The sequence below is a fragment of the Boleophthalmus pectinirostris genome, unplaced genomic scaffold (assembly GCF_026225935.1).
Source record: "Boleophthalmus pectinirostris isolate CB_2022bp ecotype Guang Dong unplaced genomic scaffold, ASM2622593v1 HiC_scaffold_9, whole genome shotgun sequence".
NCBI classification, from domain to species: Eukaryota; Metazoa; Chordata; class Actinopteri; order Gobiiformes; family Gobiidae; genus Boleophthalmus; species Boleophthalmus pectinirostris.
In genome coordinates, this window is record NW_026571541.1 from 34,189,549 (window position 1) to 34,205,468 (window position 15,920).

Sequence of the window (15,920 nt, forward strand, 5' to 3'; positions counted from 1 at the left end):
CTAAATTGTTAGAATTCACAATAACTCATAATTGTTCAAACAGTTGGGTGATTACGGCGTCCAGCACGCCCGCCTTCCTCTCATCATTATCCGAGTCAGTGTGGTTACTGTTCCCTGGCAGTTCAGTGATGATTCTGGTCTTGGTGAAAGCTCGGACCACAGTTGATACTGATCCTTAGCCCAGGCGTCCACGACCCGTTCGCAGATCGTGGCGTAAGTCGCTCGGCGCTGTCTCTCTGTCTTGGTGAATGTGTGTTCTCCTTCTCTCGTCCACTGCTCCCACGCAGCTCACACTTTCACTTTATAACAGCCTTGAGTTTAAAGTGGGCGTTGTGAGCGTGTCTCTTGATAGGTGCATTTTGATATTAAAAGGAATCACAGTATGTTTTACTCCGCGATGCTCCTGACTACGGAGCCGTAATGCTGCAAGTGGTGCGGCTTTGTAGTTTACTAAAGTCGTACTAACACCCGAATAAATTCATATATAAGGCACTCTGGGTTATAAGGCACACAGTCGTATTTTGATGAAATTATAGGCTTTTAAGTGCGCCCTATAGTGTGGAAAATATGGTATTTTAAAACTTTTTCATGAGTCTTTGCTTTGTGTCTCCGCGATAACTGCTGAACATTCCACTATAGACATACACGTAGAACATTCCCAGCGTGACGTCACTGCGAAGTATCAATACTCTGCCCTTTCACACTGACATTAATAATTCTGAGGCAATATAAATAAAGGAGCTGTATGTAGCATGAGCTCTGAGGTGTTACGATTAAAACTGAGACTTAAACAGTTTTATCTTAAATTTATTCAATTACAGGTGGTTTTAAAGCTCAAAAATACCGAGAAAAACTCACATTTTGACTGTGAGCGGGACATCTGTGTCATGAAGGTCGTACAGTTCTGTTATATGGCCCCAACCCTACACCGGCCCCATCACAGTCAGGAGCGAGAAAAAAGTTTTAAAGAGGGGATATTTTACTTGTATTATGGGGTATTAACCGCTGACTAATGAAATATTTTGATCACCATGTTACCTTTTATTGTTTTGAAAATGCCTCCCTCCCTTTGCTCTCCGCGCTAACTCACTCTCCCTTCAGAACGCTATCACACCACAACCCTGTCCCACTAATGAAACTATTGCACATCGCATCAGGTTTGTGAAGTTGTAGTGTACAGTTTTGTATCATGTTTTTGTATGTTTATGTAGAATTGTCGTGTCGGAGCATGTTAAAAATGATTTAAAGGTGCATTGTGTAACTTTTCTGGTAGAGGGTCTGTCAAATTCTTTTATCCATGGAGGTGTTTTTGCTTTGTCTGGAATGTTTGAATGTTTCACGGTATGACATTAAAAACATTTCTGTCTTCGTGGAGACCGAACCAAACCAAGTTAAAGGTCAGATCTGTGGAGAGGCGACCCTGCTCACAACCAGAATAAATAAAATATACAAATAAATAAATAAATAAAAATAAAACCAAAAATAAAAAAAACGAAAAAACAGCTATTTTCTTCATTATTTGTTTCCAAAACCAAAATGAAAAAAAAAACAGATAATGATTTTTTTTTTTTCAGTTTCGATTTTGTGCTTAAATGAAAACAGGTGTCAAATGGGTTTTTCCCGTTTCTGAAACTTAAATTGCGGTGCCGGATTTTAGCACCGCATACGGACTGAACCAGGACTAAAACAGGACTAAAAGAGGTCTAAAACAGGTCTTAACTAGGTCTAAACCGGTCTCAGTCCTGGTCTGGTCCTGGTCTAAGTCCTGGGCTCAGTCCCGATCTCAGTCCTGGTCTGGTCCTGGTCTCAGTTATAAACCTGGACTAAATCAGGACTAAACTAGAACTGAACCAGGAGTTTCGGGACGGGCCCAGAGGTGCACCCGTGTAGACTGTCGTGATCAGAACTGAGACTAGGGACCAGACCGGGACTGAGACTGGTTTAGACCTGGTTCAGTCCTGGTTTAGAACTAGTTTAGTCCTGTTTTACTTCTGATTTAGTCCTGGTTCAGTCTGTATGTGGCACTAAAGTCCGGCAATTATCCGTTTTTTCCAAAACTGAAAAAACAAATCATTATCTGTTTTTTCATTTTGATTTTGGAGACAAATAATGTTTTCTTATTTTTGGTTTTATTTTGAAAAACAAATGATACACAGATTAAAATTCCTGTTTTTCTGGGTATTTTTTGAGCTATAAAACCACCTGTAATTTAATAAATGTAAGTTAGAGCTCTTTTAATGTCATACTGTGGAACATTCAGGCACAGCAATGACATCTCCATAGAAACAAGCACCTGAAAGACCCTCCACCAGAAAAGTTACACAATGCACCTTTAACAGAATACCCCTTCTTTAAACAATAAATACATACATTCATTATTATTCCATAAATAAATCATTAAATTACTCACTAAAGTTTTTTTTTTAGGGAAATATGCAAATATGCAAAAATACCAGCTGAATTTATATTTTTGTTTGGTTGTTTTGCACATTTTAATCCAAAAAATAATTTCACTACTGTCTGTATTTATGTATATTTGTATGTTTATTCTGCAAATGCTTAAAAATTGATAACAATAAACTTTTAAAATAAATACATACCTGTCAAAGTTCTGTGTGGTGAAGCAGTTCTGTGTTCTGTGTGTGGCCATTTTTTCTGCTGGGGGTGCTCTACATGTGTATCTATTAGTGGAATGTTTAGGGGTTACCATGGAGACACAAGGCACACGTGAGCAAACGCTGTCGTAAAAGTTTTAAGATGGTCTGAAAACAGTTTTTGAAGGAGGTGAATCAAACTTTTAAGTAAGATAAAAGCTCAAATTACTAATGAAAGTAAGAAAAATGTGTAAGAAATTTGTATCTGGAAAAATCTCCTACAGAATCTTGGGGGGAAAAAATGTGTGCATGATGAAGAGACAGACAAAAGCATTATAATTTTGATGAGGAAACAACACTAACAGATCAGAAAATATAGTTGGGGAGGCAAAGTCTCAAAAATCGGTTGAACCTGACATCGTCTGCCATACTTTTTATATATGTTTTTTTCTTAACTGTGACCCTAAGGATCACTAATTGGAGGGTCTGCTCTTCTGGAAATATCGAAAAAAAAATTGTGGCATGTAACCTTCATTTTTTGACAAAAATTTTTGAAAAATTAAAAACATCCTCAAATCCTCAGTGGGTAAGCTGTCAATAAATGTATTCCAGATGCAAAGAACACATGTGGTGACAACATTCAGTGAAAAAATAATTCTTAAAACACATTTTTACACGATTTTGGCTCAGTTTAATGCAAACCAAAAAAATAAGACGTTTTTTCACTTCCAGTATTTTCATCTTTACCCCATTGACAATCAACTATTCGCCCAAGTTTTGACATCAGCCAATATGCCATTCTTTTCACCAAACTGTATACTCATTCCACAGAAAAAATTATAAAAATTCAACCAAACTCAATGGATCTGTGATGATTTTATTACCATCAACAGGCCCAGAACTTCAATAGAATGTTAGGCTAGTCTCATTATGAAAAATCATGGCCTAGGCATCTTTTAAATAATAATAATAATAATAATAATAATAATAATAATAATAATAATAATAGCAGAATATGTGCCTTTAAACTGGTGGAAGTGAGTTAGTGATGCTCTGCTGCCATCTGCTGGTGTAAAATATACAATAGACCATATCCCATACGTCATTTCTGTGTAAATCTTTGAACTTTTACAGTGACTCAGCTGTAATTTGTGAAAAAAAAAAAAACATAGCTTTTTTTAAGAGCAGTGAGTGCAGATATATAGGTCATAGGTCATAAACTTTGCTTGTACTGAGGCCGCGTTTAAGGTTGAGTTGGTTATTTTTCCTAATACATTGTTGTATACAAAAATGTATTTATTTTATTTTTATTTATTTATTTATTTGATTGGGACAGAGCATGTTAATGAACAAACATGACAACATGAATGTAAACACACCGGATTGTAGCCTAAGGCTAATTTCCATCCGTTGTCCCAAGGGCTGGGGTCACAGGGGGCCAGACACTAAAATATTGCACACTCCACTCATTATATAGTTCCATTCATTGCACAGTTCCCATTCATTGCACATAGAAAAACAATTAAAATCACAGTGCAGTTATACATGTGTACATGTTTGATTTGACCATAACCAAGTTTTTGTTTGAGCTTTAAAAGAGCTGTATGTGGGGCTTTCTTTCAGGGTCAGTGGAAGACTGTTCCACAGATTTCCACCTTGTACAGATAAAACATTCTGACCAAAGGTGGTCCGTCTCTGGGGTATGACCAAGTCACCCCTGGTGGTGGCTCGTGTGGTTCTTATTGAAATGTCTTTACGTTTAATGTAATTATTTAATGGTGGTGGTGCCAGGGAGTGTAGAACCTTATAAATTAGACAAGTCCTTTTGAGTTTGACCATGTTGCTAAAATCTAGAAGCCTGTGCTTTTTTAGTATGTGACAGTGGTGGTGGGAAATGAGTTTTTTGTCAAGTATTTTTAGACTTCTTTTTATAGAGGTTTTCAATGGTTTTAAGTGTTGTGGGGCAGGCAAGAGACCAAGTAGTTAAGCAGTAATCGATGTGAGAGATAATCATTGAATAGAAATAAGTTTTTGCAGCATTCATGTTTAAGTTATTCCTGATATGACGGAAGTTCTGAATGTTAAACTGGATAACCTGGGATACTTTTTTAACATGACTTTGAAGGATAGTGTTGAATCTAGAATTACTCCGAGGTATTTAAATTCTGAGACCAGATCAAGTTCAACTCCATTAAGAAAAACGTTTGATTGCTTCAAATCGGTGTGACGTTTTGAGAAGTACATGCAGACAGTTTTTTGGTGTTTAGCAGAAGGCACGAATCCTTGAGCCAGCTATGCACAGATGATAAGGCAACTGTGAGGTCCTCAGCAACTTGCTGAAAACTTCTGGCTTGAGTATAGATGACTGCATCATCCGCATACATCTGTGAAAATGTATTTGGACAAGCATTTGGCAGATTATTGATGAAGAGGGAGAATAACACAGGCCCAAGGATTGAGCCCTGTGGGACACCAACATCAGAATCCAACAATTGAGATTTTACCCCATCAACTACCACATACTGTTTCCTGTGTGACAGATATGATGTAAACCATTGGAGAGCTTGACTGGAGATGTTAAACTGAGTCAACCGGGACAGTAGAATCTGATGATGACAGGGCGGTGTCTGTGGAGTGATGAGCTCAGAAGCCAAACTGTAGTGGGTGTAGTGAGGGTTGGGTGTTTTCTAAATGAGCTTTAAGGAGTTTGACTACCCACTTCTCAGCTATTTTAGATATAACTGGAAGTATGCTTATAGGCCGATAATTAACCATGTCTGTTTTAGCACCTGATTTAAAAATTGGTGTCACTGCAGCTATTTTTCCAATCAGTTGGAACAACAGAAAATTTGAAAGAAATATTGAGGAGATGGGTGATGGGTCGTACAAGAGGATCCTTAAATTGTTTAAACCAAATGCATCAAGTGCTTTTGAATTTTTCAAGCCTGTAATTAATTTGGCAACTTCATGGTCTGAAATGTCAGTGATCCTGAACATGTCCTGATCAGGGTCACTGATATGATGAGAGCAGGCAGGTGGAGTGAACTGTTGAGTGATCTCCTTTACGGAGGTTATGAAAAAACTGTTTAACTGAAAGGCTAAGGAGAGAGGCTCTTTAACAATGGAGTTATTGACATGTAGCTCCATCGCCTTTCGTTCTTGTTTGATTGACGGCCAAGCAATTTATTTAGATGTTGCCAAATAATTTTACCATTGCCTTTTGCATTCTCTATTACATTGATGAAGAACTTAGCCTTTGCCTGTCTTAAACTTGCAGTAACTTTATTTCGTATATGAGTGAATCTCTGTCTGTCTATAGTTAATCCAGTTTTCAAAAATTGTTTTAGTAGCTGGTCTCTGCTTTTCATCAAATTCCTACATTCTTTGTTCAACCATGGCAAGTTAAATTTTTTCTTTAATTTCAACTTTCTTTTAGTGGAGAATGTTGATATTACTGTTACGTCCCCTTTGCTAGGGGAGAAAGGGAAGTAACAAAAAAAAACAGGATGTTAAAGGTTTAACTAAAAATTGTGCATTTATTATTTACAGTGTAAGGAAGACAACGAAAAAAAAAACAAGCAATTAAGGTGAAAACAAATAGGAGTTAAACAAAACAATCGAATTAACTAAAGAGCCCTAACTAAACACAAAGTACCAAATCTACTCAAAATTTCTGCGAAACAAAACAAAGGTGTCCCAACGAAATAAACAAGGCAACAGCCGGCAATACAACAAAAATGAGACAATCCAATGTTAAACAAAGTGGCGAGCTGGCCGCAGTGATCCAGCCGCCTCGAGCAGGCGGAAGATGGTCCTTTTCAATCCCCGCTATTACAGGTGGCATCCGCGGATTGGTGGAAGCGCAGGGATGAAGGGCCAATCGCTGACGCGCTGCGACGCCAGCCTCCGTCCCACGTCGGGTACTCCCGCGCATCCGGGTCCAGGGCTCGCGGACCGGGAGCATCATGCGCCGACAAAAGCAATTAGGGAAGAACAGGAGTACTTAAACAAATAACAAAGGGCCGGGGCCCGTAACACTCCCCCCCTTAAGATTAAAACGGGGAGAAAAAAAAGAAGAAAATACTTACAAATAGGCTCTTACATGCGGGACAAGGCATCAGCCATAACATTGTCAGACCCTTTTTTATGGCAGATTTGGAGGTTGTAGTCTTGCACCATCAGCGCCCATCGCATTAGTCGCTGGTTATGGTTGTACATACGTGATAAGAACACAATGGGGTTATGATCGGTGTAAACGGTGACAGGCAGAGAGCTGGACCCAAGATATACTTCAAAGTGTTGGAGGGCGAGCAACAGCGACAAAGTTTCCTTTTCAATGGTGGAATAGGCCAATTGGTGTTTAGAAAATTTTCGGGAAAAGTAACAAATAGGATGGTCCACACCACAATCATCTTCCTGCAATAACACCGCACCAGCTCCCTCGCCACTAGCATCCACCTCCAGCTTGAAGGCACGGGAACAATCTGGAGCAACAAGCACAGGGGCATGACACAACAAAGACTTAACACTATCAAAGGCGTGTTGGCACTCAGGTGACCAGACAAAATCAACTTTGGGACTGAGGAGGTGTGTGAGGGGCAGAGCAACGGAGGAGAAATTTCTACAGAAACTCCTGTAGTACCCAGCCATGCCCAGGAAGCGGCGCAGGGCACGACGAGTGGAGGGAGGTGGGCACGCAACTATAGCTGCAACCTTAGCCTCTATGGGGCGCACTTGGCCTTGGCCTACTTCCCGACCAAGATAAACTACTGTGGCTTTACCAAACTCGCATTTGGCAAGGTTTAACGTGAGCGACGCCCGAGCCAGACGATCGAAAACCTGAGTCAGAGTATTAAGATGATCCTCCCAAGTTGGAGAGTGCACAACGAGATCGTCCAGATACGCATTACAATTAGGCAATCCCTGTAAAACAGTGTTAACAAGGCGTTGGAAGGTGGCTGGGGCATTGCACATCCCAAAAGCCATCACCGTATATTGCAGAAAATAATCGGGGGTTACGAATGCGGATATTTCCGAAGCGCGCTCCGTGAGAGGCACTTGCCAGTATCCTTTTAGCAAATCAAGTTTGGACACGTATTTTGCGGGGCCGAGGTTATCCACACAGTCCTCCATGCGGGGCATGGGGTACGCATCAGGGACTGTTACCGCATTCACCTTTCGGTAATCTGTAATGAAGCGAGGGGTTCCATCGGGCTTACCTTCCACCAAACACGGGGAACTCCACGCACTGGAGCTTGGTTTGGCCAGCCCATGCCTGAGCAAATACTCGGCCTCTTTCTTCATAAGGGCACGTTTAACGGGGTTAACCCGATAGGGGTGTTGTCTAATTGGCTTAGCATCCTTTACATCAATATCATGAGCTAAGACAGAGGTTTGAGATGGGACGTCCTGAACTAGGGAGGGGAAGTTTTGGACAAGTTGAATGATGGCGTCACGCTGACTCTCCGTTAAGTGAGCAAGGTGCGCAGGCAGCTCCTGTACCATTTCGGAGTTTGGCAACCGTGCACCTTGAGGGTGAGGGGGCGCAACATCAGCCTCGCCAGACTCTGGGGTCTCAGAGTCAACTACGATAAGCGCGGACGCGCAGGGGGCGGGGCACCGGTGGGCGGCGTCTCGGTTTTACGTGCATGATATCTTTTCAACATGTTAACATGGCAAACGCGATTTTTACGCTTGCGATCGGGGGTGTTAATAATGTAGTTTGTTTCGTTTAGCTTTTGTTTTATTTCGTAAGGCCCAGTGAACTTGGCTGATAGGGCATTTCCTGGAATGGGAAGCAGGACAAGAACGGTGTCACCTACTGCAAAATCTCTACTGACGGCCTTTTTATCAAAGCGACACTTCATTTGTTTCTGGGTGTCCGCAAGAGTAGCTTTGGCTAAGGTATTGGCGGCCAAGAGTCGCTCCCGAAATTTGCTCACATAATTTAGAACACTAGTTGTAGGGGAGGAAGACGATGCAAGCATTTTCTCCTTCAGCGCCTTTAGCGGACCGCGAGGAGAATGAGCAAAAACTAGATCAGCAGGACTAAATCCTAGTGATTCCTGGACAGCATCTCTGGCAGCAAACAGGACAAACGGGATTCCGTCATCCCAACTTTTTCCCGTTTCAAAACAATATTTACGAAGCATGGACTTTAACGTCTGGTGCCAACGCTCCAAGGCGCCTTGTGATTCGGGGTGGTACGCACTGGATACGACATGTTGGACTCCGAGTTCTTGGACTACATGGTTAAACATTTGAGATTGAAAATTGGACCCTTGGTCAGTCTGGATTACCCGGGGGAGCCCAAAGAGAGAGAAGAAATTGGTCAACGCACGTATCACGGATCGGGAATTAATTTTTCGCAGTGGGACAGCCTCTGGGAAGCGAGTGGCTGCGCACATAATGGTAAGTAGATATTCATTCCCATGTTGCGTACGGGGAAGTGGGCCAACACAATCTACTAGGACGCGGTCAAAGGGTTGGTCTAGTGCAGGAATGGGATGCAGTGGGGCTTGGGGTATGAGCTGGTTCGGTTTACCTACAAGCTGACAGGTGTGGCAGGTCCGACAGAACTCAGCTACATCTTTTTTCATTCCGGGCCAAAAGAATTGTTTTAAAATGTGCTGATAGGTTTTTGTGACTCCTAAGTGTCCGGACCATTGGCTTTCATGTGCCACCGCTAGGATGGCGTTACGGTAACAGGTGGGCACAACTATTTGGTAGACTGCATTAAGATTTGTATCAGGAGAGACAAAGGGAGACCATTTACGCATAAGGAGATCATTGTCAAGGAAATAACAAACATGTGCTTGTTCACGGGACTCACCCTCCAACACTTTGAGGTATAACTGGCGCAGCGTTGGATCAGACCTCTGCTCTGCACTCAGCCGTGCGCGCGAGCCTGTTAGGGAAATACATTCAGGTTTAAACGGAGATGCACTTCGGGTAGAGCTAGAGTTGATCTCAGCCTGGGTCTCAGGATTAGGCGTGACAGGTGCATCTGAAAAAGGCGACAGAAATGTATCAGATAACGTTATTTCAGCGGTTTTGCGTGATTGGGCGCGCGTAATTGCGCACACAGGGTAAAGCTCGGTAGAGTCTTTCCCTGGGTCAGTGAGCTGCGGGGAATCCACTACTTCCAGGGTAGGAGTAACCTTGCCCCCAGCTATGTCGTTACCCATTAGCATGTCCACGCCAAGGATTGGTAAAGCAGGGCACACAGCGACTGGAAAGGTGCCTGTAACGAGATTAGACTCAATGTGTACCAGGTGGACAGGGTGCGGACTGTAGCCCATTTCTATTCCGCGCAGAACAGAACCATAACCACAAGCGGACTCAGATGAAAAGGGGAGAGCACTGGCTAATATTACCGACTGAGACCCGCCAGTGTCTCGCAGAATGCGTATGCGGCGCTGATCAGGTGCTTCACCAGATAGTGAGACTAAACCTTCAAAGATAAATGGCTTAAAACAAGCGTCTGCATTTGGAGTGATATCGGGCGCTAAAGAGTCAGTTTTAATTAACCCGACACCTTTTGGTTGGGAGGCGGACTGATCCGCTTTTCGTTTAAGGGCCAAACAATTAGCAATGACATGTCCCGGTTTGTGACAGTAAAAGCACTCCCGTTGTTCTCTAGTTGCTTTTGTGGGGCTAGCTGAGCGAGGACTCGGGTTTGGGACCGAAGACCGAGGTCTCTCCGTTGGATTGGGTAGGAAGGTGGACCGGTGTGTTAGCACAAACTCATCTGCCAGGACAGCGGCTTCAGACATGGCTTTAACTTTTTGTTCATTTAAATGGACAACAACTCGTTCGGGGAGGTTGTTCTTAAAATCCTCCAACAAAATAAGGTCGCGTAATTCTGGGAAAGAAGTGGCTTTGGCTGACAGGCACCATTTATCAAAAAGTGTTCCCTTCTCCCGAGCAAATTCAACATAAGTCCTACCTGGGGCTTTTCTATGATTTCTAAACTTTTGGCGGTAGGCTTCAGGAACAAGCTCATAGGCACGCATTATGGCAATTTTAACAGACTCATAATGCATGCTTTCCTCAAAAGATAGAGCGGCAACGACCTCTTGAGCCTTGCCGTGCACTTTACATTGCAGCAGAGTGGACCACACATCGCGCGGGCACTGTAAAGCCATAGCGATGCGCTCAAATGCCGAAAAATATGAATCAACTTCAGATTCGCGAAAGGTAGGAAGAAGAGAAACATATTTACTCACATCCAGGGCGCAGCTCTGGCTGGTGGAAGAACGGGCATCTGGCGTAGAACCGGAGCTGGCCGGGAGGCGTCCTTGTGCCTCCAACTCGAGACGCTTTAATTTAACAGCGGTCTCCGCCTCAATTTCTATTTTGCGGATTTGGATTTGTAACTCCATATGGGCTTTGCGCTCCTTCTCCTTCTCCTCGGCTTCCATTCGCAGCCGCTCCAGGCGCAACGTTCGCCGAGCCGCGGCTTGCCTGGAACCGGGTGAGCTAGGGGGCGAAAGGGGGTCGAACCGGGGTAGCGTGTGCGGGTGATCAGGCCGTCCAGCAGTCCCAGCAACCTCTCCTTCCACACCTGGAGGAGTCGACAGACCCTCCTCTTTGGGAGAGAAGGCAAACCTGGAGGTAGTTACATCCGGGCACACATCTTTTTGTTCCGCAGCCTGTGCCTCTGGCTGCTCCTCAGGCACAACCACGACCTCCTCTGGGTCATCCGACCAACGCAGTCTGCCCTGTTCCACCAACCAGTCTACAACAATGGATTTTAACTCTGCTTTTCTCAAAGTTTTGGAAAAGGAAACTTGAAGGCACTCTGCAATTTTGATCAAATCATCCTTTCTACATAGTTCAATTTCAGCCAATGTGGGCTGTTCCAAGAATTTCTCGAGATTGAATGTGGCCATTTGTCCAATAAATGCACTTACCTGCTCACAAAAATTGACTTACCTACTCTGCAAAAATTATTACGTACAATTTTTAGTCTCGGGAAATGGGTTACATTGATCCCGGACGAGCCCCCATTTGTTACGTCCCCTTTGCTAGGGGAGAAAGGGAAGTAACAAAAAAAAACAGGATGTTAAAGGTTTAACTAAAAATTGTGCATTTATTATTTACAGTGTAAGGAAGACAAAAAAAAAAAACAGGCAATTAAGGTGAAAGAGGCGAGCTGGCCGCAGTGATCCAGCCGCCTCGAGCAGGCGGAAGATGGTCCTTTTCAATCCCCGCTATTACAGGTGGCATCCGCGGATTGGTGGAAGCGCAGGGATGAAGGGCCAATCGCTGACGCGCTGCGACGCCAGCCTCCGTCCCACGTCGGGTACTCCCGCGCATCCGGGTCCAGGGCTCGCGGACCGGGAGCATCATGCGCCGACAAAAGCAATTAGGGAAGAACAGGAGTACTTAAACAAATAACAAAGGGCCGGGGCCCGTAACAATTACCTCTTTTGCAGTTTTAATGAGTTGACAGCTACAGAATTGAGGATCGTCACTGGACAGGATTGATCCCAGTCTACTGATGATAAAGCTTCTGCCACATTTTGTCGTTGGTTCCTCGGTATAAACTCATTTATTGACCTGTTATTAGATGGATTAGTAAAATCATTAGTGACCCTTGACCTGATAAGTTTTCTAGAGAATAATATAAAATTGTGGTCTGAGATACCAGTGAGAAAGTTATATGATTTAGTTATCCGTTCAGGCTTGTTACTAAAGAGCAAGTCTATTTTAGTTTTTGAAAGTCTTGTGATTCTTGTCGGTTGCTCTATAAGTTGAGAAAAATTGAGGGTGTCCATAGTACGTTTAAGTGTTTTTCTGTCCTTCTTACAGTCCCAGTTCACATTAAAATCACCAATTATGATTATTTCATTCGACTTATTTTGTATGGTATGGTGCTTAAGTAAAGCCTGCAGCTGTTCATAGAAGTTAATTCTTGCTGAGGGAGGACGATACAGACAAATCAAAGTGAAAGTCATCTCTGGAGAGAGAGAGACTTTCACTGAGATATTCTCTATCTCGACCTCGTTGGGTACACTAAGTTGGGAGCATTCCATGTCATTTTTTACATATAGTAATACCCCCCCTCCTTTCCCTCCGATTCTGTCCTTTCTAAACACCTTGTAATTTGGAAATACAACACCAGAGTCAGGAGATGAGCTTGTAAGCCAAGTTTCTGATAGTCCTAAAATGTCAATGTTTGAGTCACTTAATATGTGATCCAGTTGCTCATGCTTTGATAGCATACTGCGTATGTTTATATGAGCGCACAGGAGCCCCTTCGGTTTATGTTTAGAGTTCCAGATTAATTTAGCCTGGTTAAGTGTCTTTAAAATCTTTGTCTCCCGGTGCCTTCTCATTACGGGATTTCTAGCCTTTTTTTAATTTGGACGTTTGTTTAGTACAGGCTGTGTTTGCGATACGAACCCGTTTAGGTCCTCAACAGGCGCTGGCATCGGTTCAGCTGTTCCAAGTCCCCCGGCACGTGTTGTTGTTTTTAGCCTCTAAGCTGCTCAGTGGAGCAATTCAAGTCAATTCAATCTTTTTGAAGAACATGTAATATCTGGTTCATAGTATTAAAAAGAAAGAAAATAGTAAGAATACAAATTTAAATACAGTGCATGTCATAATGTATACAGGCAAGAGCACCAGTGTCTCCACACACTAGAGCTTCAATGATTCGATTACTCTGATTGTGACGATACAGAGTCTCACACCACAATTTACAAACATTTCACTGGTGCTACAGAACCTCGGCACTTTCAGTAATCTTCTCAGAGAGTCGTTATAGGCCATTGTCAAACTCTGAAAACTCTTTTTCTTGTAGTCGGATGAGCAGAAACATTTAAAAAGTGCAATTTGGACATCACTGGAGCACATGGAGAACTTACGGACGAGCATATTGGCCTGACCATAAAGCTCACACTGCTGCCTGTACATGCTCTGTCATCTGAGAGGTCACTGGAGAAATAATGCCCAAGATATTTGACCTCATCTGTGAGTTGGAGGCTCTCCCACACAAAGAGAAAACAGGAAAGGATAGTGTCTTGTCCTTTTTTGTTTTTACGATCATAATGTGACTTTTCAGAGCATTGTACTTAATGTCGTGTTCAAAGCCAAACTGGGAACAGATATTTAAAAGCTGCTTCAGCCCTGCACTGTAAGGGCACAGCAGTACGAGATCATCTGCATCTATTAAATGGTTATACAGATAATCACCAGTAAAACATCCAGTTTTACATCATTCAGCTGCACAGACAGGTCACCAACATAGATAGTAAACAGAAGTGGAGACAGGATTCCACCCTGGCGAACTCCATTACTGGCTCTGTGTCTGAGGAATATGAGGAAAAAACAGAGACACACAGAGAGACAGACACACACACAGAGACAGACGCACACACAGAGACAGACACACACAGAGAGACAGACGCACACAGAGAGACAGACGCACACACAGAGAGACAGACACACACAGAGAGACAGACGCACACACAGAGACAGACACACACACAGAGAGACAGACACACACAGAGACAGACACACACAGAGAGACAGACGCACACACAGAGACAGACACACACACAGAGACAGACGCACACACAGAGACAGACGCACACACAGAGACAGAGTGACAGAGACACTGGCCTTTTGGTCAAACTGTGCAGATTTAAGTCAAAACTTGTGAACACGTGAGGAGACAAAGAGACGTGCTGTGGCTCAGGTGTTTTTCCCTAAACAAGAACACAAATCCCCCTAACATGTGCCTCCCTCATCATCAAGATCAACCAGATTTGAGATCACGAATTATCAATCTTACAATTTTTGGCACAGCCCAAGTTCAAGCTTTGTTTAAAGTGCATGTGACTGATTAGAACCATTTCACAAAAACATCCCGAACATCATTATATTATACATTAATTATATTATATATATATATATAGAAAAAAACCTGAGGAGATAGTGTTTGTGCTCAGTGTCAGCACTAGATCCTCTGTGGACTATTTGCTGTTTGAATAACGATTTTTGAAAAAGTCACTTCTGATCAGAGAAAGTGTGAAAGTGAAAGTGGACTGAGCTGAGGATGTGCAGAGTATGCATTTCTTGTTTCTTGCCCCCTCCTTCATCCCTCTCCTTGATTCTGCAGGAAATTATCAAGTAAGGAAAAGTGAGAGGAGTAGAGTAAGGAGGAGCAAAGGAGAGAGAAACACAGAAAAGGAGCAGGGAACAGAGGAGATGAGCAGCTTTACTTGGTTCTGCAGGAAATGGGTGAAGTCCTGATCACAGAGGAGATTTATCTTCCTATAAATGAGCTGGGAGTATCGCAACTGAGCCAGTAATAGTTCTACAAAAGATTGTCCACTCTGTCTTTTGTTATTCTATGTAAATGATTTTCTCTTCAAGCATCATTTAGGTCAAACTTTTCCATTTTAATCTTACAGGACAAAACTAATTTTATAAAATAATTACACACGTTTTGTAATATTGTCCACTTACTTAGTGCACAGTTTTGGCTTATGACATTGCAACTACATAATCTAACCACTTGAGGGCGTTTAAGACCTCAACACCACATCACTCAGGTGCATTAAAAGTGGGTTTCTGTTCAGTTAATTGGGCTGTAAATATCGATACAGTTTGCAGTTTAATAAGCGTATTTTTAACAGACTAATGTAATAGAAAGTAAAGGCTTATGTCTCTTAAAAACATGTTCAGCTAAGTTCTTCCAGCACACCTGTTGTTTAGTCAGGTGTGCAGAGTTCACACATGAACATATTCGTCTTAAAAATATATTAATATCACAACACGAACAAGAAGTGTCGCTTAAATAACATAAATTAAGATTGTGTCGTTCCAAAAAGAAATTGCACCATCTTGTGGCCTGACACAACCATTGCAACAAGAAGAAACAGAGAAATGAACGTAAAGCTACTGTATATCTACAAATGAGCAAGTATAAAATCCACACGTGATTTATTTATGTAATATTTTCAAAGGTAAAGACACGTCTCCTGAAATAAATATCCAGATATTGCGTGACATTTGAACACATTGGAAAATAAAATCATCCTCTCCATTTAAATATACAACATGACAACAGAGACCAAACCATCTTTATGTATATGTACCCAGCGTGTTAATGAGCGTGTTTTTTATTTTTTATTTTTTAATTACAGCAAAATGTGTAAAACTATTAAACCCCAGACTCTCATTATGCTGGCAAAATATTATATACACAAAACAAACGCGCTCAAAATAAACCAAATACTCATCAATATAATATCGAAATCCAACAATATTTTCAAACGATAAAACAGGTATAAAACAAAAAAGCAGTTAAAA

At 42.2% G+C, this 15,920-nt stretch overlaps 1 protein-coding gene across 1 annotated transcript in view; it reads left to right on the top strand.

The window, feature by feature from the left end:
• LOC110174574 (seizure protein 6 homolog) overlaps positions 1 to 15,920 on the top strand; it is a 258,856-nt gene that overhangs the window by 147,246 nt on the left and 95,690 nt on the right. The window lies entirely within an intron of this gene.